General features: G+C 36.1%; 1 pseudogene; it reads right to left on the bottom strand.

The window, feature by feature from the left end:
* Window positions 1-10,945: 10,945 nt before the first annotated feature.
* Window positions 10,946-26,659, bottom strand: part of LOC122346810 — a 31,264-nt pseudogene continuing 15,550 nt past the window's right edge.

The raw sequence follows: 26,659 nt of genomic DNA, 5'->3' as shown, positions 1-26,659 counted from the left end.
ATATGTTAACATGCAACATTTCAAAGATGCAAAAAAAACCCATAAGGATTATATCTATTAAATATCCAAAACATGTTTTGTTTTCCTCTTCCAGGCTCACAGTGTGCTTTCCCATGCATTTTCATTAGCTGCAAAGGTGTCTAATTTGGCTCCCCGTAGCTGCTTATAGGTACAATTTGCAATAGCTAAGATCCAATGTCCTCTGGTACTCATTGGAAACATGGGCAGCATCACCAATACAACTGGCAAAAATTCTGGTCCTGCAGCACAATTTTAGGGCTGCAGGGAAAATATTTAGTTGTTTTTCACCATTCAGAAATTCGCATTTGAATTATGAATAAAATGTATATTTATATCTGTGCCTTTGTGTTCTTGAAATGCCAGAAAACCCTGCAGCTCAGTTCCAAAAACCATCTCAAATAGAGATAAAAATAAATAGTGAATGCAAATATTTGGGAAAAAGAGCATATTTTATATTTAGGCTAAACTGAATTATTTTTATTGATATTTATGAGTGCTGAATAAAAAAAATAAAAAATTCACATCGCCAGCAGTGTACTTTAGGATAGCCTTCTCCACAAAGAAGGGATAAAGTCAACATCATGAAATTATTTAACTTTGTAATGTTAAGAATTAAAATACTAGTAGGGTAAAAATAATAAGTCTTTATTGTAAAAATCTGGTCATTTTGATTTCACAGAAATAATTTTGCTTTAACTTCCTCTATACTTTCCGTCATGTCTTCTTAGGACTGATCCTCACCTTCAATCAGCAAAAAAAAAAAAGAAAAAAAGAGGGAAACCCTTTCTTCTGAAGCTCAATACTCTTCAACTTTCCCAAAGCCAGATTCCTGTTTACTGCAGTGCATCGCTTTCTGTCACCCCTCAGCTCCTTTAGCCAGAGCCTAGCATTTAAGAACAGATTACCGCTGGATTATAGGTATGGTCCAAAGTGCTCTCTCTGCGCCCAGAGCACGTCCCTATAGCCCCTGATGCCCACTCAGAGAGCCTTTTCGGACAGCTGTGCTACGGCTGACTGTGTTCTCCCTGGAGGAAATTTTCAGAATTAAAGGCTTGCTGTCTTCACCAGTAAAGACAGACTGTTTGTGACAAGTAAACTCAATGGCCCTTTCAAAACTTCACGGTTTTCAAAAACAAATTCTATTTGGAACTGGTTTTGAGGGGAATGTTCGGTATCACCTGCTATGAAACACATGGTAGACATAAGCACATAGTTCTGGACGGGTGCAAAGTACAGACATAGTGTTTCCTTTTACGGGCTAAAATACACTGCAATTAAACCCCTCAGCAGGCACTTACAATACTGCCAAGACCAGTAATGTGCTAATTTGCCTCTCGGGTTTACACTGACATTTAACACAGTTCAGGGGTATAAAAAGGACAGAAAAACGGTAGTGTACTGTGTCATACATGTATTTAAACGTCAAAGTATCTAGGCAACAGCATACTTGAGTGAAAGTATTCCCAGACAGTTTTACTTTTTACAGTTTTATATGGAAGATTTTCACGTAAGGTGATGTTTAAGATGTTTCATTTTTGCCTTTATTATCATTTAAAGCAAAGTGGCAGAGAGAGGGGTAACAGGATCAGGAAACTGTAAGGCTTCCAGCAGACTTCAAATTTGTCGAAATTTCTTTATATTTGTTTATGACAAAAAATGCATTTCAACTTTGATCAAGTTCCCCTAAAGATATAACATTTTACACTGAAGTCAAATAGTTTGCTATTAGGAACTATATATTTTATTTATACTTTCAATGCAATTGCTTATTAGTATACACACATTATTTATTAAAAATACATATGTTGGCGTTGGTTGTGGGATTTAAGTGGTGTAAGTATTCAAAATAAAATAGCACTCAGTTAGATGATGTAGATGATCAATCATGACATACTAAAGTATTTAACACCGCTGCTGCTATTCTTGGTAAACATTTACTCCCAAAATAGCTACATTTACCTTTGAGTATGGACAAGCAAGGTCTTTTGAAATGCTGTCCAGTACTCTTGGCTGTCTAAAATCAAACCACCTCTCAAAGTAGCTGATCATCATTGATATAAACTCCCTGGAATTTGCTACCTGTATCTGGTGTGTGATCTGTCTCTCGATTTAGGCTCTGTAATGAGGTGCTGTATTGATCTGTTGAGTGCACGTGGAATACAGCGCAGTGAGCCATCTGCCAAACTGCACTAATTCAGACTGATTGCTCCAGCATTAGCACAATCCACAAGCAAGCATATAGGAGCTGTTACCATGGCAGCAACATTGTGACAGCATCACAACAGTCCTTGTATGGGAAATAACAGGCATGCACTGGTAAGAACTAACATTATTAGTTATTATTTCACCCAAATTTTTTTGGCATGCTGTTCAAAATCTTTGCTCTGTGAAAATCAAAAAAGCCATACAACACATTTTAGCAACATTTGAACAAGCACTGTTTCATTGACAGTTTTGACTCTCCAGCTGAGTGGAGGTTAAATAAAAATTACATTTAAGTCTATAATGCAACTGTACTGCCCAACAGAAATTACATCTTTTTGATAGCTTCATGGACGGACTTGAGAACAATAGGACATTTGAAAATCCGTTTTTCATGCATTGTGATCCACTTGAAATGTGGCAATGTATGAAAAAGGAAAAATCATTCATTCTCGATTTGCCTCAGTAAAGATGAACAAGAGAGGCAATAATCAACGACCCTCCAGAGAGGAGACAGTGGAAATACTAAACCAAGAGACTTTGTTCCATTACAGTACGTGACTCTAGCAGTCTATTCAAAGAAAGAAAAAAAAAATGTATGATGTATAGTGAAGAGTCAGACTGATGAATAATAATAAATCAATTTACAACACTACGTACACTGTATCTCACATTGATCTGAGTTCACATGCATACAGTGACAATCCATCCTTCATTTCTGTTATCTCACTCCACTTTTGCCAGCAATAACACATTTACGAACTTTTTGCATGCCCTGCCAGTACACATTCAGAGTGGTTTGTTTTGTCTCAACACAAGCAAATGAACAAATGTTAACATACATTTTTACCTTACAGCTGGCCTACACAATCAATCAACGCATCAATGCAGAATTAATGTTAAAATATTGTCTAAATTCCTTCTGCATTCCACGTTTCTCCTGCATTCCACTTCTTTTCTTGTCTTTTGTGTTTCTTGCTCTTCCCTGAACTCAGAAAAGATGTAGCCAGATCCCATAGACATGACAAAGATGTCTACAGACAAAGATAAAGAGATTTCTAAATCAACTCTTTCCCTGGAACAGGTCCTCTTAAAGGCCCTGGCTTATATAAAATAAAGCAGCTCCCAATAGAAGACAATAGTTCACTACAGTTAGGTATTAGGTATAAGGTATTCTTTTGACAATCACACGTGATACTCATGAAATTGTTTTCTATACAGTCCCACAGAATCTACATACGCTCTGCATTACCATACTGGAACTAAAACTGTTTATATCTGACTAAGTATCTGGAGAAATTTTCGGCACAGACTGTCTATCTCCCAAACAAACAAGATACAACTGTCCACCACATACAGCTGTAATTTAACATTCGCTCGGATTTCATGTTTTTTTCCCCCCTTAATATCGAGCAAACAGATTTTATAATGATAGTAAATTATGCAATTCTGATGGCAATTTTCCTCAAGGGTTTTCCATTAGCACAGTAACTGCCAGCAGTTCATTTGCCCCAATAAAGTAAAATGAGAGAAGAGAGTGAAAGAAATTATCATAACATTTCCTGTTCTAACATAAACACTAACTATTAATTTTAATTAAGGTGAATGTGCTCATTTGCTTGCTTAACACTGCGAAAGAAAAAGCCAAATTAGCCAACTTACACAACATCCTCTTTCATGATTGCGATTCTTCTGTCTGTAGCAGCTCTACACAAGAAAAAAACATTGTGGATTTAAACCAGGCTTATTGATTGAATAATAGCGTTAAATAATTCTAGTTAATCTACACCGAACATAAATAATCTGGATTCTTTTAGATTTATTGAGCAAGACGAACAGTTCGTGTGCCTGCTAGCTGATGTGTATATGATGCATAGCGTTGACGTGATAAATAAAATAAACACAACTTTATGTATCCCTGACCTAAAGAAACATCCAACATCTATCAGAAACATCTACTGGTCAGTCACATAGCAGCTCTACTAGCAAAATCCATAATAAAGGAACAGTGTAGATTGAGAAAAAAAAAGCCTGCTGTTTATTTTCATGACAACACAAAAGTTAATACATTTTATCATTCTGTCCACAGTTCATAAATAGTCATGCATTTTACCTGTTTTATTCAAATAATGAAAAGATTTGGCTCGGCTCCTTGGCCCCGGTTTAAATGCTGGTTTGTTTTACGGAGCACGGATCCAGTCAAAATGTTTACAGAAACTGCTCTGAATTCATGTTGTCATAGCATTTTCACCCCTCGAATCTGGGCTGAATCTCGTTGGTTTCATACCAGCCTTTATTGTTGATTCCGAGCAGAGTTAAAGCTGTCAAGTCTGATAGGTGTAACACTTTATATGTCAGGAGGAGGAGAAGTGAGAACGACACCTGAAGTTTATCCATCCCCTGTTCTTTTACCAGTCTTTCCCGGTCACCCAGAGACCTGTAATATGTAGTAATATTCACAAATACTACCATTCAGTGTATTATAATACATACGGTGAGTTTAATAATTTTTTCAATGCACCTTTAAAGGATATTCAAAACTGCTTTAAAACGACTTTAACCTTTCAGCCAAATCTCGTTAACATTCAAACTGATTCTTTTTATTCCTTGTCTGTAAAAAGCAATCAAGTCAAGCTGATTTGGTGATTCTGAAATTGGCGCTGCATAGCATACATAAGGCTGTATAAGGCGGTACTGTTCTTTACTCATCCTGTGTGTTGATCTTGAATGTCAGTTTCATGTTGTTTTGAAAGGTTCTTGGTGGCTTTGAACATTTATCCACCCAACCAAGTCCTGCTGTCATAACACTTCATACTTCACAATCACAACAACAGAGAAGAAACGCTTTTATTTTCATAAGAAGATCAGTGCAAGGCAGCGACATTAGAAGGAAACCCTAAACATATATATTCTAGGAGATAAACCTTATCTATTCTTAAACGTTAGAGAAACGGCTCCTGCTCCAATTCCCGCTTTTTTCATGATGTCATTACAAACAATAGGTAATGTGTGAGCCGACTGGCAATGTTACGTGATGTAATAAAGTCAGACTATGTTATTTAATGATATGTTATTAATGTATAATAAATTGTATTACAAATGACGTTTTGACTGCACGTTAAACAGTGTAAGGTACGCCAAAATGTTTTATTTTAATAGCTTGCAATAAAATGCGTGACATGTTATGAAATGTCTTCACAATGTTCTCAAAACACGGGAGAAGGAAGATTAAGTAATAAATCAAGTGACTGAAATGAAAGAGGGTGATAACATTTTTCATGTTTACGTCTTGTTTATTAAGAGTCCCTCAGGTGTAACAAATGGGATTTTGTTTATCTACGCTCCACGCCTGATTGGCTGCCTATATTGCGTAGCATTATGACAATGAATAATTGATTGGCGAGTATCTCGCTATTGCACTCAGGGAAAATCAAAATGCACTTTGAAAGACATCGGACTTACTGCGAGTTTAATGAGAAAGGAAATGATTCCCTTTATTGCCTCTTTTTAGACCACCTTTGGTGTCACAAATAAACCAAAATGTTGTATATTTCTAAGACTTCATGTTCTTCTGCCAGAGGCCAGGGCTCGTCTTCTCCTGCCATCTAGCGGTCAGGAATAGTACACTACACTGATACAGACCCCATTGTACACTAGCGAATAGAGGAATCTTACAAAATCATGTTCAGGACACATTTTACTCCTACAATTCTAAGAAAAAGAACGAATTATATATTAATAAATAACGAGGCACAGAAAGTTATATCATTCTTTTCTTGCATTTTGTATCATTATAAGTAATCACAATTACTCACACATAATCAAGTTAAATATTAAAATATTAAATAAAAGTAATAAGAAGAAAAATAAATGTTTATTTTTTATTTGTGCATTTGCTTAGTCCAGTAATAAAATATTATTATATTGTTTTTATTCATTTTTAGTTAAAATATAATCTTAGTAATGTAAACAAGAGTTATTAACACAATAATTTGTAGCATTATGAACAAACAAACGTCATATGAAATAGACTTCAGCTAAAAAGAAAAATGACAACAATTAAAAACGACCAATTTCTCACATTTTGTGATTATTTCATGTCAATTATGCACACATAATAATAATAATAATAATAATAATATTTATATGAAATTACATAATTTCTTGAAATAAATGTGTGTGTGTGTGTGTGTGTGTGTGTGTGTGTCATCTCAAGAAATTGATGCCATTTGTTATACAAATATTACTAAACATGTCTGCATAATTTAACAATCATTTAATAATCACAAAACGTGAGAAGTAGTAATTTTTAAATGGTATTTTTTTCTTTTTTTAGCTGAAGCCTATTATATATAATGCTTGTGTTTATAATATTATACATACACACATACATATACATAAACAAACATTTTATTGGTAACATTGATAACAATTATTATTATTATTTTTTCAGCAACAACATTGACTGTATTATTTTCAGTTGATTTGAGACTAAATTTTATTTGCATTAATTTAAGCTTCAAAGTTAAAGCTACGCATAATCTGCAGCATTATGACACAAGCTTTACATAAAACAAGCTACAATTAGTCCATTTCATCTAAAATAAAAAAGGTACAACAACAATGTAAGGTCAAAAAAAAGTTGTATTTATTTGGACTTAAGAATGGTTCACATCCAAACAGTGGGATGGCGTACGATAACATCACAGGGGGGTGGGGAGGGGGTAAAATCCAACCATTCAAACACTCATTTGAGAACAGCATCACTAGACAAAAAGTGTTTAGAGGAGGAAAAAACCCAAACGACAGTTTTCACAACCCACTACTACAGACAGACGGCACTTTTGTCCTGTGGAACACTGTGTCCAGAGAAGGAGAAATCCTATATTTTCTGTTATCTTAGCATACATACAATAAACACCCACTGTGGCATACGTACAATACACGCCCAATGTAGCATACATTCCCAAAACATACTTCCAGTAACATCACATACAGTCTATTAAGTACAGGGATGCACCAAGTGCCTTAGTAATCGTGCAAGTACCATACAACATCCTATTATCAGACCAACACGGCCTTAAATACTGCAATGCATTAGCTTGGGTAGAAGATTTAACTTAACAGCAAAAGTATACGCTTTTCACAGCACAGCCTTGAGTTCACTGGCAGAGAAGAGATAGACAGAGATGAGGGACGCAACCGTGACTATTTTAGCATGTTACGAATGGCGGTTTCTGTAAACTTGATATCGTATATCATCAAACATCGGCTCGTTTCTTAAGCGCTACTATACAGTACGTACTAGATGAGCTGTACATCAGATATATGAGATATATGGGATGCGCTGACTTTCCCGAGCAGAAGCCTGACAGTCAAGTATTCAAATGCATGAACTCATGACACTCAAAGGCATGATCACAGCATGAGCAAACACAGTGTGTGGTGGCGGGCTTCTCAACGTACACCGATTTACGTGATCCTTTGGTGCGTGGCTGCTAGTGCAAGCTAGAGTTAATGAATGACGCTAAGGCAAGATATGCTTCGGAATATATGAGAAACAGGGAGAAATGCGCTAACATTTGTAACTAACAGCTTTTTATTTTGTCCTGCCTGTGCTGTACCAGCACTGACCAACAGAGGGAGGTTGTGAGCAGGGACAGGCCATTCGTGGCCACCAGAGGGCAGTAGTTGTCTTAGCCCTTATGTGTGAAGAATATTTATCGGGTAAATTCACACTAAACAAGCCTGAGGTGGTAATGCCATGACCTTTATGTCAGTTATGATTACTGGATGAGAATTTGTCTTGGTATATTTGAGGATTATTATTATTATTATTATTATTAATAATAATAATTAATAATTTTTTTTTACATTTTATTTTTGTAATCTTTATTAATGGTTTTCAATAGGTATAACAGGAAAAACTCATACTTGTATTTAAATGATTTTTAATTACTTTTGAGGAAATATCAAACTAATATTGAGATGTCCAGGCGTCAAAAATCATTTTAAAAAATCGTATTTCTATATTAAATACAGGTTCTGTATTCTGTAACAATTAACAACCAATTTTCTATCAACTCGAGGAACCATTTACTGCAAATCACAGTCTGTTTTATGCACTGAATTATCAATTATTGCAGAATTCCACATAATTTCTTTACTGTAGATGAATTCAAGCCCTCGTCCATTCAGGTTTAATTATGCAAATGTGTCAATTTTCTACAGAATATTATTGCTAGCCAATTAATTTCTTTCAAGCTAAGAATAACTAGAAAAAAATCATACAGTACCTTTATTCACTACAGAAATGGCCTTTATTTTAACAACTTTGTATGGCTGGAAAATCGCAATTTTCTATGACACGAAAAACGCTCTACTTCAAATCGACCCCAAACTGTCTGTTTTATACATTGAATTATGAATAGCTATATTATACATGTTCTTTACTGTAAACAGAATTAAACCCTCATCCATCCAGGTGTAATTATGCAGACGTGTCACGGCTGAATTCAAATGAACATCCCGAAATAGATACGCGTGCCCTAGTAATCGTGAATAATAGTCTTTATGCGTATGCTAAAATGATGCCTATGTGGAAGTGATACGGTAAGAGATATTATAAACTGCATTAGAATCACTTCCTGAGATGAGCCGAATCCTCACAGCTACAGCCCTAGTTTCAAATCGCTCCCTTGCGGTGTGTTTTAGGACACTGTGCGTTGTATCTAGGGAAAGGCGCCACTATCGGTCTTTTGACAGTGTTGCTTGGTAAAGAGAAGCACGTGCAAGTCGGTCTCCCTCACATGCTGACGACAGGCCCATGCTACTACAAAGCTGAGGAATTCAGACAGAAGCGAATTACCAGCCACTGCCAACTAATTCAAGATGGCAGCAACAGTACATAGAGTCTCAGAAGAGATTTTCTATTTTTTATGCCCCAAATGCAAGCGTAAATCAGCACGGCACCAACGAGAAACGTAAGACTAACGAAGAGAGATGATGTAACAGCTGAAGCATGACATCAAACGCAAATCTAGAGATATTTTTAGATTAAAAATTGTGCGCAGTAACAGCACTGTTTCTTGGGAGAACCATTTTTATGTAATTAATGTTCCTTACACAAGCTTTCACAGACTGGCGTTCTGATTAGACTGAGCGTGAAGTGGCAAATCCTAAGGCAAAGCGCAAAAGTAAAATCGGTGAAGAAGATGAGATTAAAGCTTCGGGCTCAGTGTGTTTAAGGGGATATCTAGGTCAGTCGGGCAAATTTTGTACACGGCTGGGTATTCCCTGTTCAAGCACAGCTCAGGGAGGAGGGGTAACGCTGAAGATGAACCGGAGATGATATGACAGATTGGGGGCAGTGGAGTTTCTCTTGCTGGAGCTGGTTTCTTTAGGCTATTGAATATTTAGATGTGGAGGAGGGATCTGTACTTCACCGAAGAGTGTGGGGCATGGATTTACAAAAGCATCATTCATTGCACTGGAAAATATGCTTTACCATATCTACCAAAAACAAGACTTTTTGGTGGATCAAAAAAAAAAAAAAAAAAAAGTCCCAAGACCGAAAGAAAAAAATATGAAAATATATTTTGAAGAAAAAAATATTTTGTATATTTCTATATTTTTTGTATTATGATATTATCACGTGGAACGGAGGAGGGATCTTCCCCTATTCAGAGATAGCATGGTATGCATGAACAAATTTATCTGGGAAATACCGCATATATGACATACACAAGTTTTTGAGTGAACCTCACAAAAATGTGCCTGGATCAGCATGAAATTGAAAGAAAATGAGAAAGAAAAGAAAATGAGCACGTTTGGTGCGATTCACCCTTTTTCTTGGGCTGCTTGTGTGTCATGTGCTTGTTTTAGTAAGTATTAATATTCATATAATCAGCTGACAGAGTATATACGGAATACACGCCCAAAGCAGGACTATTTGAAGTATGTAAATGATGGATGCTTGCAATAATATGAAGCTCATTGAAATGCCTTGAAGCCGCGTAACTTTATAAGAATGAAGCATTAACATGTGTAAATTAGGCGTGATGAACTGCTTTTTCTATTAGGAAGCTGAACACAGAGAAGAAAAAAGTAGAGCACTCTCCAAACTAGCATTAATATTAATGGCTCAGACTATTGATTCATTATTTGTTTGCGTCTTGGTTGTAAATGTTTTCGATAAAGCCATACCAGTCTCCCTGCCTGTTCTGTCCTCGGCTGTACAAGATCGACACTTAAAAAAAGAATCTACCCAAAATTTATATACAAGTTAAACTACATTTTACCACAGGTTTCTTACAATTAGTTGGTATATTGGTTTTCTGCATCTCATATATGTATACAGCTTGGCTATGTTGTTACTTAGATGTATATCGCTTATTCTACAAACGAAAGGCATTACAAGTTCAAGTACAGTATATCTCTATTTACAATAGCTCAAAGGTAGCTGGCTGTGTTAGACAGTCTTTGAGTGACCGTTATTATATGTACAGTCCAGTTCTGGAGAGTGGGACTTATCACTAGTTTTAAAACAGTCCTACGTTTACTCATTCATTAATAACAGGCCAACCAGTGCACAGAGAAACAAATGCAAATCACTCGTTTGATCTTGCTCTAAATAAAAATGTGGCCAAAAGGACAAGTTAATAGTAATTCTGAGGTAAAATTAATAATAATAATAATAATAATAGTAACAAAAAAACAGGAATTTATCTTTTTTTTTAAACATCTTTTTATCGTAGCATGAAATTAACCTTAAATTGTCTTTTTTCCCCCTTGTATTTTTTTTACTTTTTTCACAGAGAAGGAAGGAAATGATGGGAAGAACGGAATGGAATGGGAAAAAAGAATCACCTGAGCCAGACTCAACTCACTAGGCTCAACAGCCACAGCTCGGCTGCATTACTCTCAAAGGCTCAAAAAATAAATGTAAAATAGAAACAGCACTCCTGAACTTCCTTGCCCTGGGTAGCCCTCACCAGCGCAGGTAGCTACACCGCACCACGGGCCGGCTGCTGCTGCTACATGGTCCCGGGTTTCTCGCCAGAGTTGGCGGAGGAAGCCGCGGCGTTGCTTGCGTTGTTTGGAAAGATCTTCTCTGTGGGCGTCACGGCAGGGCTTCCCACCCCAGAGGAGCTGGAGCTGCTGGAGCGGTGCTGAGTGGGCGGGGGTCGCACGGGTCTCATGGGTGGAGGTCTGAGCTGGGCTCCGGCCAATCTGGCGGACAGCGCCGGTTTAAAGGTGGTCATCATCTCTGTAGTGGAGCTGCTGCTGCGTCTGAGGGCCGCTTCCGGGTCTCGGATCATGATGGTGTGTAAGGGGCTCGCTGGCTCGGAGCTCACAGGGTTCTTGAGCGGTTCTAACGTATCCAGAACAACGTCGGGAGCTTGTTTGGCTGTGTTTTGACGTTCCAATTCACGCAGCTCATGAAGTGCGGTGTTCATTGTCTTCTCAATATCCTGTAAGAAAAAATATTGTTTTAGATATAACTTCTGATTAAAATATTCTTTAAAAATATGGACTACTGAAAAATCTGCATAAGTTCGAGCATTTTATTCATAATATAATTTAGATTTTCACGACAGTGTTTTAATTAAAATCATTCACAATTATCACAATGAAGATTTTTCTTTTATGAAACCCCATTTTAGTTTAGTTTTGACGTTGAGATAAACCGAACAAAATGTTATAAAGTCATGAAAATGCTGTTTTTTGTCATTATGCTGAAAATAGCTCTTGGTACTTCATTAACTGGACTCATTTGTCTTAAGCATTGCTAATATAACAGGGTTAAGCATTAGGGATGTGCTCAAATCCTCTAGCACCACAAATAATGATGATCGATAACTTCAATTTGTCGGTTTCTGCACAGAAAGTATTTACGGAGCTATGTGGCCTTAGAAATCTCTCATCTTTCCTGAAATTCATCTTACTTTCTTCGGAAGCGGTCTAGTATATCACAGAGGCAGATTATGTTTGATATACACACAGTGTCGCTGCCGTCCTGATAGACTATAAACTCCCTGCTTTCCCGTTCTCTTTCAAGACTGTCCTCTGTCTCACAGCTGAGCATGCCATAAAAATTTAATGTTCAGAAGATAAAAGGCTCATGAAGACACACACTCACACACACACACACACACACACACAAAAAGTACCTTGCAAGGTCTTATTACTGAACAGATGTCATCAATAACCCCACACACCCCCCTAAACACATTTACACACATTTCCCAAACTGCACATCCAGCAGTAATGTTAATCAGATCATGCAGTCTGCGCTTATAATGCATTATCAATATACAAAACAACACATTTCTGTCCAACAATATCAATCATACCTCCAGTTTGATGTCTATATTCACATAAGCCATTTTCTTTTCATTTGGTGAGTGTAGACACAAAGGGCCCATTACAAAAGATCATTAACTGTTCTGTGTGTCACAGACTTCATTATTTAACCGTGCGCAAATGAAACACATGGATCAGTGCCAGCCTATCCCGTTCATGCTGATATCTGCTTCAGTGCCAGCTCTTTGTTTCTGCTGGACTAAATCTCGCCAGCCTCACAGAATTCAAGGCTAATTGAAAGGTTCAAGAGAAAAACCAAAAAGCTTTCATGACTACAGCTTATAAGACATTTTGAATCCTTCTGAGCTTTGATTCATAAGCGTACAAAATATAAGAAGATTTATGGTTCACTTATCAAGAACGTTTGATCTCAGAAATAGGAAACTGTTTAAAATAATTATATCTAAATCACAGTGATTTAATTAGATTAAGATAAATAATTTAAATATGTTTTAAGAATACTTATTCTGCTTAAAACTTTGCGGAGTAAGCCTTGTATCTTGAATGCTCAAGTAGGGCAATCGAGGAGAAGTGCTATTACTCCTGTAATAAGCAACTAAAAGCACTTTTTTTCTTTCATTTCTAAAAGCATTTTCTCCAATGAGAAAAATAAATAATTTTTCTCTAATTTAAAAATAATAATAATAATAAAAACGTAATTTTTACAATTTGACTACTATTTTTCATTTGAAAATAAATAAATAAATACATTAAACTGATTAATGGTGCTGATTAAATATTTTATTACAAGATGGCGTTCATAAATGTTAAAAATACAGTAAAAAATATTATTAATAAAATACTGAAATAATATTATCATTTAAAATAACTTTTTCTATTAATATATTTTTGAAAAATTGATTGATTCCTGTGATGGAAAAGCTGAATTGTCAGCAGTCATTTCTCCAAGTTACAGTGTTCATTTCTAATATAACATATTTCTAATAAACATTTCCAAAATATATCAGTGATAAAAAGGTTGAAGCATCTAGTTGAAGCATCTATATAAAACTGTAGTAGTCCCACAAAAATATGAAGCAGCATAACTGTTTTCAACATTGAAGTAGAAAAGTTTTTTTAAATTATAATAATATTTCACAGTACTACTATTTTTACTGTACACTTATCAATAAATACAGTGAGTATAACAGACTTGGCGAGTAAAACAGACTTCAAATATCAAAAAATAAATCTTTCTGTATTCAAACGTTTGACCTCTAGTGTATACACAAACACACACACACACACACACAAGACACACCTCCGCTAAAGCCTCAGCCTCCAAGGACTTGTGGTCTCCAAGGCTGCTGTGTCTTGTTGCTCCTGGCACAGGCCTGAGCGGGTGACCCTCAGGATAGACCTTTCTCTCGGGTAGTTAATGCTGCCTGCACTGCCAAAGGTTCCCAAACGTCTCTTCTCGGGACTCTCTATGTGGCCTCTAGTGACCGCCACCTTGTGGGGCTGCTGCAGGCAGGCGGCCGCGGCGGAGTGTCTCGAGGAGGACTGTGAGATTCAGTGCCACTTCGGCGCCGAGGAACGGCAGACCCATCCGAACGCAACCTAACCCTGAATAAACGAGATAGTAAAATGCTTAAATCCAGTCCATCAATGCAGTTTTTGAATTAAAGAAAACAGCAAACAGAGTCAAAAAAGTCTGGTTAATTATTTGTGTCTAAATGAATACGTAAACAAGCTGGGAGGAGAAACAGAACAACTGTTTGTCAATTAAACACTTTACTTTTCATCATTATTTGTTCTTGGGGATGAAAATATGTGGAATAAATACAATCAGAATTCTGCACAATCAGCCACTGACCGGCCCATGACCCCGCCGAAGTTGTAATCAGGTGAAGGTTCACACGGGGACTGAAGATCGTTTTTGGATGAGGCTTTATCATCCAGTAAAGGTCCGCTGCTGGCCTCGCTGTCAGCTTTCTGACTCAGACTATCAGAGAACGCATCATCCCTAAAGAGACAGAGACAAAAATCTTTCTGGTTACTCTGATGGTCCGTGAAGGTTGGCTGATTAAAATAATTTTTAAAAAGACCAAAATAACTAAAAACTGCCTTTAATTAAGACATACAAATTAATATATCTGTAATTTATAATTTAATGCAAATTATTCCTGTGATGGCAAAGCAATTGTTTTTAAAGCAATACTGCAGATACTACATAATAAAAAAATCTAAATTGGAAATCATTGTAATTTGCTTTATTTGGTGCTCAAAAAACTGTTGTTTTTTGTATAAAAAGTATAACCCAAAACTTTTGAACGTTGGTCCATATCATTATGTTCACCAGCTAACTTGTCACAAACACCAACAAATCCATGCAAATAAAGCTGGCAATGAAAGAAGCCTATTCTTATTTTTCAGTCCCGACGGCCTCTGCATTACTCTTACTTCACGTCTCATTCCCAGAGCCCTGAGCAAGCAAACATCCACTGATCACAGTTTCACAGCATGTTCTCAGGCTGCTTTTACAGTTCTCTTGGGAGATGACAGCAGAAGGTGTTTGGTAATCTGAAGCTGTTGAGCGTCACATTCATGAGGGGAAAAAAAAAGTCTCAGAAAAAGTCTACAGCCCAAATGTTTCATTATGCAATCATTTAGCAATTCATTTTTCTGAGTGCCTTTTGAACACACTAAATGGACTGAAGTACGTGCTTATTGGACCCTTAATTTCAAAACCATTGCCATTAAGAGGAAGCTGATCCTCTCTAACAGCTTCTGTTCTTCTGGTTTGGCCTTCCACTAGATGTATGAACATGGGTTTCAGAAATTTGCTCCTATTTAAATGTGCAGTTTGCAACCCACATAAATCTGAAACTTTATGCACCCTTTCATTTTTAAAGTAGGCAAGTCACTAGATTATTAATGCTTATATACAATATATACATCATATATACATCAGTTTGGGGTTGAATTTACAGCACAAATAACCAGTGTGATACAAGATTTTGGTCATTCATCCTACCCTCTTTTCATTTTAGCAACCTCAATTTTCCTTATTTGCTGCTGTCAACTTTTGCAATATTAGGAACAGAGCTTAGACCTACCCTTTTAATAATCTCATTCATCAAACTGACACCAGTTAGACCATACAAAGAGATAATGAGCATGTCATCATTTTAGTAATTACTGAAACAGAGGTAGGACAGTTAATATCAGCTGATGATATAAATATGATCAACTCAAGGACGCTGCAATTAACTTTTTTCACTTTCATGTCATCTCAGGACCTCATAAAGCAGTAAAAGAGGGGCAGAAAACCCCTGAACACTTTATCGGCTTACTTTCAACTCACTTTAACCTCAGTGAAGTACGTCATGTCCCACTGCACCCAACAGGCTTTGACATAAACGCATGCCTAGCACATTACAGCACCACTAATGCTTGGTGCTTCCGAAACACAATTAGACTCTTATAGTGGAGGAAAGGTTTCCTGCCAAAGACATAACGGGCATTCTTTAACTGCCATTCAGTGCTGTTAAATTTTAATTAAAGTCTAAAGTGTTAATGGAGGGAACTATTTGATTCTCACTTGAGCTATTAAGGTATGAACTCAGGCCAGATGGCCTGGTTGATTAGTCATATATTACCCAGAGGGCAACACTTTCAACAAGGCAACATGTATTGAACTGTCCTGTAACTAGTTCCAAGGGCATAAAAATAAACATGCGGAAAAAAAAAAAAAAAAAAAGTTAAATTATATATAATATTATATATATATATATATATATATATATATATATATATATATATATATATATATATATATATATATATATATATTTTTTTTTTTTTTTTTTTTTTATTATTATAATTTTTTTAAATATTTAGATACTTACAAATCTTGTACTACTATATACTGGTGAGGTATGAGGCCGTCAACCCCGTTGTGTCGGCCTTCCCACCAGTCTTCAGATGCTTGTGATACAGCAAAAGGGATGCACTTTTTTGAAGGACAGCTCTCGAGGAGTCCGACCCATGTAATCAAACTTTGCAATGGCCTCGATCTGCTCCACCTCTGTGTATAAGAGAGAGACAGGAACGGGGAAAGTAGCACTCATTAACATGTTTGCACAGAGAATTATGTCAACAAATATTCAGAGAGCTTCAAAGCACTGCAACAGACTCAAAATCTGTCATGCTCCCAGCTGGTTCTAAGCAAAAACACACACTCACACCTTGTCTTGGCCAGGCGCGATATGACAAGTTCTCGGAGACAAGCAATTTGTCTGTCCAAACTAAACACAAACTGCTGCATGACACGTAACGTATTAGATTTTGAACACATACAGTTATGTGAGGTAAGATTTTGCACCAATTATATTTCATAGTGTGTGAAAATCAGCAGATTTTTTTTACACATAAAAAGTACCGCAAAGTCCATCCATTGTCATAATTCCGATAATAAATCAATAAAGCAAAGGATAGCAAAAAAAAAAAAAAAAAACTATACAAGATGAAATGCAAAATGTCATTTTACTACGCAAAACAAAACAAAACAAAACAAAGCAAAGCAAAACAAAACAAAAGTCCAACAAAAGCAAGCTTAGTTTTGAATAAAGCACAAGAAAACAAAATGGCAACAAACTAAACTCGGTATTTAAAAAAACAAAAAAAACAAAAACAAAACATGGATCCCTGAAATGTAATATTTTAGACTTGTTTCTGCACTGAAGAAACGTGGCATTCAGTGTGATCAAGTGTGCTAACACAGTTCATTTATTTTTAGGGCAAAATGACAGATGTGAATGATCAACAACAACAAAAAACACTGTTCAACAACATAGCTTAAAAAAACTGGCTTGTGCACAGCATCTCAATACAGGATCAACTTCATGAATAAACTCACTAACACATTTATTCTCCAAATAGATCCTGTATGCAACATCGTACAGACTCACATTCTTCAAGTTAAGGTTACACATCAGGATATGATCTCATCTTTTACCCCATCAGGACCACAAATTAACAGGCACATTTTTAATGCAGATGGGCTGCTAAAAATGCACAGTGGACTTTATCTAAATCCGATCAAATCTGCCACCCAGCTTCCATTTAACATGACCACTGCCAATGCATGACCACAAATCAGTTCACGCTTCACCCCCCCAGACACTGCCAGGGGCAAACAGACAGTGGGGTCATTCAGGGTTAAGGAGATATACAGAGCAAATCAGTGCTTGGCAGGAAATCTCCAAGTCGACTAGAAGAAACCAATCAGTTTCATTAGGGTCTCCACCCAGGGGTGAAATTAAATACAGGCATGGCGCAGAAGTGGAAGGAAAGAGGAAGAATGGAAATGGAGAGAGAGAGAGAAACTCGGCCTTTGCAATTCTGTATTTGTCTGATTGTTTCCATTGTGACTGCACCTGATTGGCTGGATTGAAGGCTTAGAATCTGATTGCGATTTCTCAGCATGCGCCGGCGTTAACAGGGGAAGTTGCGATAGCGCTGTTTTGGAGCTAAAACACGTGACTTCAAACAGTTCTGAAATCATGCATAAGGCAGGCTGTGGCTGATGAGCTCCTGAGGGAAGGCTGATTCCAGATCAGAGCACCAGACAGATCAAAACAGAATGTCAGTGCGGATTACAAACATATACATAAGCATACACAGCATACACATCTTATTTAGCTAGAAACGTAGGCTACTGTTTATAGAGCAACCTTTAAAAACATGATTACTTTGAATGATTTGTTTCAGCTCAAAAAAATTCCCATCACCTATAAAATAATTTTTTGGAATGGAATACTAACATACTGCTTTTTGGTTAGCATACATTTCATGCAGCTTGATATTTATAAACAAGTTATGCATTATGTAATATGTGCTGAATTCTATTTCCTCACCCTCATATCCTTTTAAACATGTATGCATTTCTTCATTCTGCACTTATAAAAAAATAAATATAATAAAAATAAATAAATAAAATATTTTCTATAGAATGCTTACAAAAAGACAGGGTTCCCATTGATTTTTATATTCCACAGATAAAAGCAAGTCATACGGTTTTGGAAGGTGATTCAATTATAATAAAATATTTTTTTGGCTCAACTATTCCTTAATTTTGTTGCATGCATGTTTAAATTCATGATTGGCACCAGATATCATTGCTTTAAAACTATTATACACACACACACACACACACACACATATATATTATTAATATATTTCTTAAAATATAATATATAACATATTTTTTCATTGCATATTGCATACAGCAGAAATATTAAAAGTAGTATAGCAGTCTGCCTTTTTAAGCATGATACACAATCTCCAAAATAAATTAAAAAATCAAAAATCTTCTTTTCAAAGGTCTGAAATGACAGCCTCTCTGCTGTCTCAGCTTTGGAGCACTACTGACATTAATGTGAGAAATTATTATGAAGACAAGTCTGGTCATACAAACTCAGCACGGTGTCTATTATGAGTTGAATAAAACCGCCTTTTTCAATGTTCCTGTGAATGTGTGAGACAAACAGCTAGAAGAATAAAAAAAAAAAAAGTGTGGCAAATGGTAAAATGTTTTGTGCTACAAATCAGTGCGTTTAAGATCAGGATAACAATCGAGGACCAAAATCTATAAATAAGATAATAAAACCTTTTGCAATATCAAGTAGCATAAAAGGCTTCTCTGAAATGAATATAAGTAGCTAACACGATAAACATCAAACATTTAAGCTAAAAACTGTAGCAGCTGCTCTTAATTTAAAAAATAAACCATAGCTTGCTACAGTAGGTCTGAATGTTTACCAGTTAAAGATATGCAATATGTACTGCAGCATTCATTTTGTGTAAAGCTTGTGTAAATTTTGGTGTTTTGGTCTATTTTGGTGTTAAAAAGGACACACTCTTAACCCATTAGTTGAGAACAGAACCATTTAAGTGAAACTGAAAAAAAAAACAACTTCTTGAATGAGCAGAGAGCTCTATGCAAGAGATTGTATCAGCAATGTGGCTGGTGTTTGGGGTTAGCGAGCGAGAGCAGCTCCATCAATCAGTAAATGAAGGGAGCGAGCACAGGAAGCCCCGTGAGACCTGTTTACTCACCCTGAACAAAGAGCGTGCAGGAGAGAGGGAGAGAAGAAAACAAAGTGATAAAAGGCAAAGGAGGAGGCAATTAAGCAGAGAAAACCGAGGGCTGGAAGAGAGAGATGAAGCGCAAAGATTGCTGAAACTGGGCCGAAAGAGATATTTCCGTCTGTCTTCATTTAATATAGCAACGGAAACATCGCTAGACTAAGCTATCATTTACATATGAGAAATAAAGAGGGTGAAGGGTGAGAGAGGAAAAAGAGAGAAGAAAAAGACACAGAGAGAATGACATTTTCAAGACCTGGAACCTCTCATAACAATTTATGAATCTGTGCTGCCAGGTTTCAATTTTAAAATCATCTTTATCTCCTCAAGGCTTATCAGCCAATAAGGATGCACACTGCTGAAAAGGCTCTACACTAATTGGCTGAGCTAAAAGTCAATTACAACCTCCACCAAACAACACAACCTTGTGTATGAAGCATTTCTTTTCATTATTTTTATAAAAGAAAAAAAATAGAAACCATCTCAAAGACCTACATACAATTTTTTTTTTTTTTAATGCTAAAAAAACATAATTATTGTAATAAGTGTCATATTTTGCTTTTCATTTAAATGCATTTTGCTTTAGGAATGGTTAGGTATTTTCTGGAAAGCACAACAAACACTGAAATATTTTTTGCAGCACCGTCAAAGTCTCATATTGGCTGTGGTTGTATGAATAATATTTTTTTGTGAAAACTGTTTAGATCCAACTGAATATGACCCAGATGTTTCAATGCCAGCTTTGACATCTGATGTCAATTATGTGGTTGACATCCATGTGCGCACACACATATACACACACACCCAATCCAGAAAGGTCAGCCAGAGCACAACACAGCAAAGCTAATCAACACATCATCTCGAAAATGCGCAAGGCAAAGTCATTTTTCAGTTTTTTAGGAAGCAATGTGTGGTCATTTTGATTTCTTTCAACCCCAAAGGCTAGCATAAACATCTCACTGTATTTCTATTGGTTAAGTAAACGAAAAACCTCAAATGCTGGTTTTTGCTTCTGGTCATTTGTGGTCTACTTTACAATACAATACAAAGCATCCTGCCATAAGAGACAATGATATGAACATGCACAAAGCGCTGAATGAATGCTTAAATGCCTGTACCATCATCGCTTGTGTGTGGTTCGGTGCAGTTGTCCGCTTCATCAATGGTGCCTGGTTCGCTGTGAGGACTGTCACTTGTTTTATACACACATAAACAAACACAAAGAGAGAGAGATGTTTAAAAGCACAGTAAACACAGTAACTGCACACATGATATTTTCAGCAGTGGAAAAACATGGCAATTGCCATGCAAAAAGTAATCAATGCAATATTTGAGATTTACAAAACTGAAAGCATTGTGGATTCATTTTTTTATGGGACTGTTTTACCATGGTTAAGAGTCTTTAGGCTTGATGTAAGAGTAAAAACAGAGTAACAAACAGCATTATGAGGCTCACTGCTTTTAAAACAGCAGAAGTCAGTCACTCAGAGGTCAGTAAGATCTTTTTTTAAATAGAATAATACTATTATTAGGCAAGGATGCATTGATTCTACTTTCATCTTAAATGCATACTGTTCTTTTGAATTTTCTATTTGTCACAGTATAAAAAAAAAGAGTAAAAAAGTATAATAATTCAGAAAAACATTCAGCACCAAATCATTATATTAGAAAGATTTCTGAAGGATCATGTGACACTAAAGACCAAAGAAACAGCTGCTGAAAATTCAGTTTTGCCATCACATGAATAAATAACTTTATTCAAAAAAATTAGTTATTTTATTTATACAGTTATTTAATTTATAGTTATTTTAAAATATAACAATATTTCACATTTTTGATCAAATAAAAGCGGCTTTGCTGACCATAATGTAATTAATCAGATTTTTCTAATTAATCAGAATCTAATTTTAAAAATTATATAAATTATTTATTATTTAATAAATAAATTTAATAAATGTATAATAATTTATTATTATTATTATTATTTTTTTTAATAATACTAACCAAAGCAAACCATTTCCATCACGCTCCTTGGATATATATATATATTAGCAACGATATATTAGCATTATAATATTTTAGAACAACACTCTATATCAAACAATGTTGTGGAATTTCCTTCTCATACATACTGCTTTCAGCTATAGATTCAAAAAAGTCTGCAAAAGTTACTCCACTTTCTATGACCTGAGTGCTAAACTCCTCATTCATAGTACTGAGCTCAGTTTAAGCCACAGCTGGCTCTAATGGAGGAATTATGACATTTTTTAGTAACAACAAAATCCAGCTAAAGTCTAGAGCTCACCAGTACTCCTCTCCTCCAGTCATACATTTCTCATAAACAGGGCCGTCCAGCTCACGCAGGCTGGGGAAGATGACCTCGTGGTGGATGATGATGGTCTTGATGACTTCATTAACATGAGCCTGACAGGCCACAGGGTCCTGACCCTCCGGGATGGGCATCAAAGTGGGTCCAAAACAGATGGCAAGGTTATATGGGTCCATCATGTTCTCGTCGCTGTACTGAGACAGACTAGAGATGAAGAGACGAAAAAGTTCTTAGAGATGATGCAATGCTGCGGGAATTACAAAAACTTTCAAAAACTTTCTCTCTTACTCCTGCTGTCTATTTTAATATATTAATTCATAATTTTGTCCTAGAGAATTCATCTCCATGTACAGTGTATTATCTTTCAGCTCATCTCTCACTGGGAAGTCTCTAGACTGCAAAAGTGAAGTTCAAATGAGTCAGAGCTGCGAGAACCAAGAGCAAATGAAAGCGAGAAAGAAGTCAGAGGGAAAACTCATGATGTGAAATCAAATTCTTTGTTCGGTCTGGGGGAGGGTGGGAACAGGAAGCATCAATAAAAAGCCAGGAGAACAGGACAGGTATAGTACAGTACAGACTGATGGGTTTCTTCTGGCATAAATATCCTCTAAAGCACTCCTTGACAGATGTGGTCATAAATTAGACAAGAATAGTGGGGGCTGCTGAATAGCTCTTTGTAAATATAATGAATGTCTTTGCTTGTGACTGCTGCTATTCATATAAATGGTGATTTACTAGGAGATTTACAGACTAAAGACAGAAATGCTGTGAAGGCAATGTGGTGAAATTACGGATTAGCATCCCACTTTTGAGCATGTATCGTTTGTGACTGCCGGTCAAATAGTTTAAAGAATGCCATGGAAAAAGTTTTGGTGAAATATAAAACTTACTGGTTTAGAAAAGCAAACAGGTATCGCATGACGATGATGATGGTACGAGGAAGGGTGACGATGATCTGCTGGATGTGGTGGGCTCTTTCCGCAGATGATTCAAGCTCTGAAACAAAACGTCGACATATAAATATTTAAACAAATTTAAATGTACATTCAAAATGTACACACCTGCTGGTATTTAATGTTTTATGAATGAAGACCCAAAAAAGCTGCATTAATTTGATCAAAAATACAGTAAAAATTGAAATATTCAAGTAACTATTCTCTATTTAAATATTTACTAGAATGTAATTTTTAGTAGCCATTATTCTAGTCTTCAGTGTTATATGATTTTTCAGAAATCATATTAATATTCTGATTTGGTGCTCGGAAAACATTTCAAATTATTATTGCTGAAAAGATTCATGCTGCTTATTTTGTAAAAACCATGATACTGATACTTTTTTTCAAGATTCTAACAAAAATGAATTATCTGAAACTAATGTTCTATAACATCTAGAAAAATGTTTACTGTAACTTTTATAAACTATAATGCATTCTTGCTGAGTAAAAACAACAACACATAAACTATGTTCTCTTGGCACACACCTTTCCCAAAAACAATATAAGGAACTGACAAATTGCTTTGTACTGTGAAATTGCTAAGATGAAGCCAAGCACCAGTAGAAACATACAACAAATAAAAGCGAACTGTGAAGTAATATCAGGTTTAATCACTCTGGTGACATTTCAACCTATCCTGCAGCTGAAACTCACTGACGGTGGAGATCAAATCCAGAAAGCGCTCCTTAGGGAAAAGAGGGTTTTCCAGTCCTCTGAAATACAGCTTGAGAACACCGGCCACCGAGTTGATATCATGATCGCTCTGATCATCAACCAGTGGGTCCTCACCTGAAATAAATGGTGCAAAAATAGTTATTGTAGGAGAAAAACACACAAAATCCTAATATATAACATAAAGAAAGTTAAGGGTCTACTGCTGTATAACATCTAATAACTGATAACATAAAAGTGTTTTTTGTTTATCTTGCATCCCTTTTTGTAGCTGAAATACGCTCCTCCGATGAACTGAGTAACTTAAAAAGACATGATGACAAATCCAGTAAAGGTTCTGATCAGTTACTCTGGATGTCCAATATCAGTATTACTATTTTAAGAATTTTATTTGTATTATTTACTGTACTATTTCTGGGTGGTAAATATTTCCATGCAAATAGAATGATTTTGATGATGCAATAATCTTAGAAACGGCTTATATAATTTGATACATTATTTGTCAATATCAAAGCCAGGCAGATGATTGTTTATATCTGCAAACATGAGCTAAATGTAGAATCAATTTGTTTCACAGGAAGGCATTTCTAAATGAAAGGCATTTCGGAATCCTGCCACCAAATTTAATTTTCTGATGTTATTTACACCCTCTGCTCAACAATGATGATCTGACGTGCAAGAAAAAACATTTTCACAGTTTGAAAAGTACATAAACAAAAGTAAGGGACCTAACCTCTTTCAAATGAATTTTTAATATCGTTGACTTCGACCTGAGATCCAGGAACTCGGAATATGCCTTGTTGTTGCAGCCCTGGCACAGGAAAATAAAAAGAAGCATGAGTCGAAAACTTGTCAAGGCATGATATTGCATTACTTCCAGTTCAAAACAATATGCGCACAGGAGGAAATGCAACATTTCCATCTAAGAGGTCCTTTTTTTTTGGCACATATGACTTTTGCCAAAGACATTCCAATCATTTTCATTGGATCCCGAGGGAACGCCTATGATCTTAAAGAAATAACCTCAAAGAAAGAGTAGATTAGGTTCTTGTTAACAATCTTCGAGCCAGCAGAGAGAATAGAGTTTATAGCATTATTATTTTCTGCCTTGACATCTATAAAAATTTATAGTCTCTAGCAAAACAACAAATCATCAATCCACAGCATATTTAGCAGCCAAACCAATGTCATTCTCTAAATTCACAGACTTTAGCTTTACCCTGACAGATGGACTTTATATGGAACTATTTCTAAAGTACCACGGGATCACTTAAACTTGCAACAGATGAGTCCTTATTCAAATTAGCATCTGTGTCTCTTTCTGGTTGAGTATGTCGAGCGCTCTCTGAATGATAAGGGGATGTGTTGTTTTTGGAGAGCTCTCTAATGGTTTCCAGTAGCTCCTGAGTCAGCATGTTTATCTGCAATCGATTAGTGACCTTTCCTTGAACCGCTTACCATATAGATTAATGTATCGAATACAGCTCTCCACCACCAGAGGAATGGGTTGACCTGAGTCCTGAAAGACAACAATCATTACAAAATGGCACCGGTTTTAAAGCTGTGGCTGAGATTTAAAGGGACAGTTCACCAAAAAAAATGACAATTCTGCTTAACCACACCTGACTTTCTTCTTCTGGGGAACAAAAAAGAAGAAGAAGTAAAACAAAACTGGACTCAATTAATTTTCATAGTATGGTCAAATACCATTTTTCCAAATATTTTTGTAAGTCGTGCAGAATTGGAGCATTATTAGCATGAACAAATGGTTACTGAATCATCATTTTTCGTTGATCTGTTCCTTTAAAGGTGCACCTGCTCATTTTTCCCTTATTAAAAAGTAGAATAAAATTCTAAAAATAAAATATTACAAAATCATGTACACTCCTAATAAATCTAATGAAATATGTTGTATCTAACATAGGGCTGGTGGCATCTTAGGTATCCATGCTGAGATCACATGACCAGCTAAAAATGACTTGCTTTATCTCTGTATAATATTGGACATGGTTTCTTGTGGAATATGAATTTGAATTAAACCAGCTTTTTTCTGTTATAAAATGTAATCTATTTACCTTTTTGTATAACTAAACAAATATTTGAAAATTTTTGTGTATTATTAGATGCTACACTTTTTAAAATGGGAAAAACTGGTTGGTGCACCTTTAAGTAACAATTTACTGAATACTTTAAAACCAGGAAATATATACACAAAACTTCAAAAATAAGCCTTTTTTCCATTGTTTTAGTAGAAAATAAAGCAAAGCATTAAGCATGTCTGTCCTCAAAGGCATAACACAATAGAAAAAGTTCAGTCAAGGCTGCTAGTGGCAATTCATCTGAAGTTCACTACAGAAAGCTTGTTCGAATTTCTCTTTGAACTTAGTGAAAAGCAGCAATGACGTGTCATTTGTTTAAGCAAAAGTATTACAGCCTTATCTGAAAGGTAAAGACAGTCCATGCCTGGCCCTATTCTACAGTACCTGATTGCGGGTACGAGCATTCCGTCTTCCCCTAGGACACAAAGCAGCGTAGAGCAGAGCAGAAGAGTGAAAGAGGTGAGAAAATCACAGTTAGAAAGGAAGGGACGACAGAATCGCCACAAAGACGACAGTGTCGTGGTGGTGACTGCGTGGAATAGCATTAGCGCGGCTGCTGGAATGGCTAGAGATGCAGTAAAGGGAAGCATGTGGAGAACGTGATACCCTTCGTTTAATTTTCTCTGAAATTTATGGCTTTTTAAACAAAATACTTTAATTCTAAGCGGTAATCGACCACTTAATTGCGTAAATTAAGCATTAAGGCAGTTCCCTACAAGCTAATGGGCCCTGCTGAGTCTCTATTTAGGAAGGAGGGCATCAGCGGCCACCCTTATCATCTGCATCATCGCCACCTGGCGAAAGACGGGAAATTAACAGAAGCAAATAGAGGGTGTGAGCGTATGAGTCAGTGAGGAAAAAAACAGACAGAGCTTCAGCCATCC

This window comes from Puntigrus tetrazona, chromosome 6, assembly GCF_018831695.1.
Source record: "Puntigrus tetrazona isolate hp1 chromosome 6, ASM1883169v1, whole genome shotgun sequence".
In the NCBI taxonomy this organism is placed as follows: domain Eukaryota; kingdom Metazoa; phylum Chordata; class Actinopteri; order Cypriniformes; family Cyprinidae; genus Puntigrus; species Puntigrus tetrazona.
The sequence above is the reverse complement of the archived record's forward strand: the minus strand, read 5'-3'. Positions and strand labels throughout refer to the sequence as shown.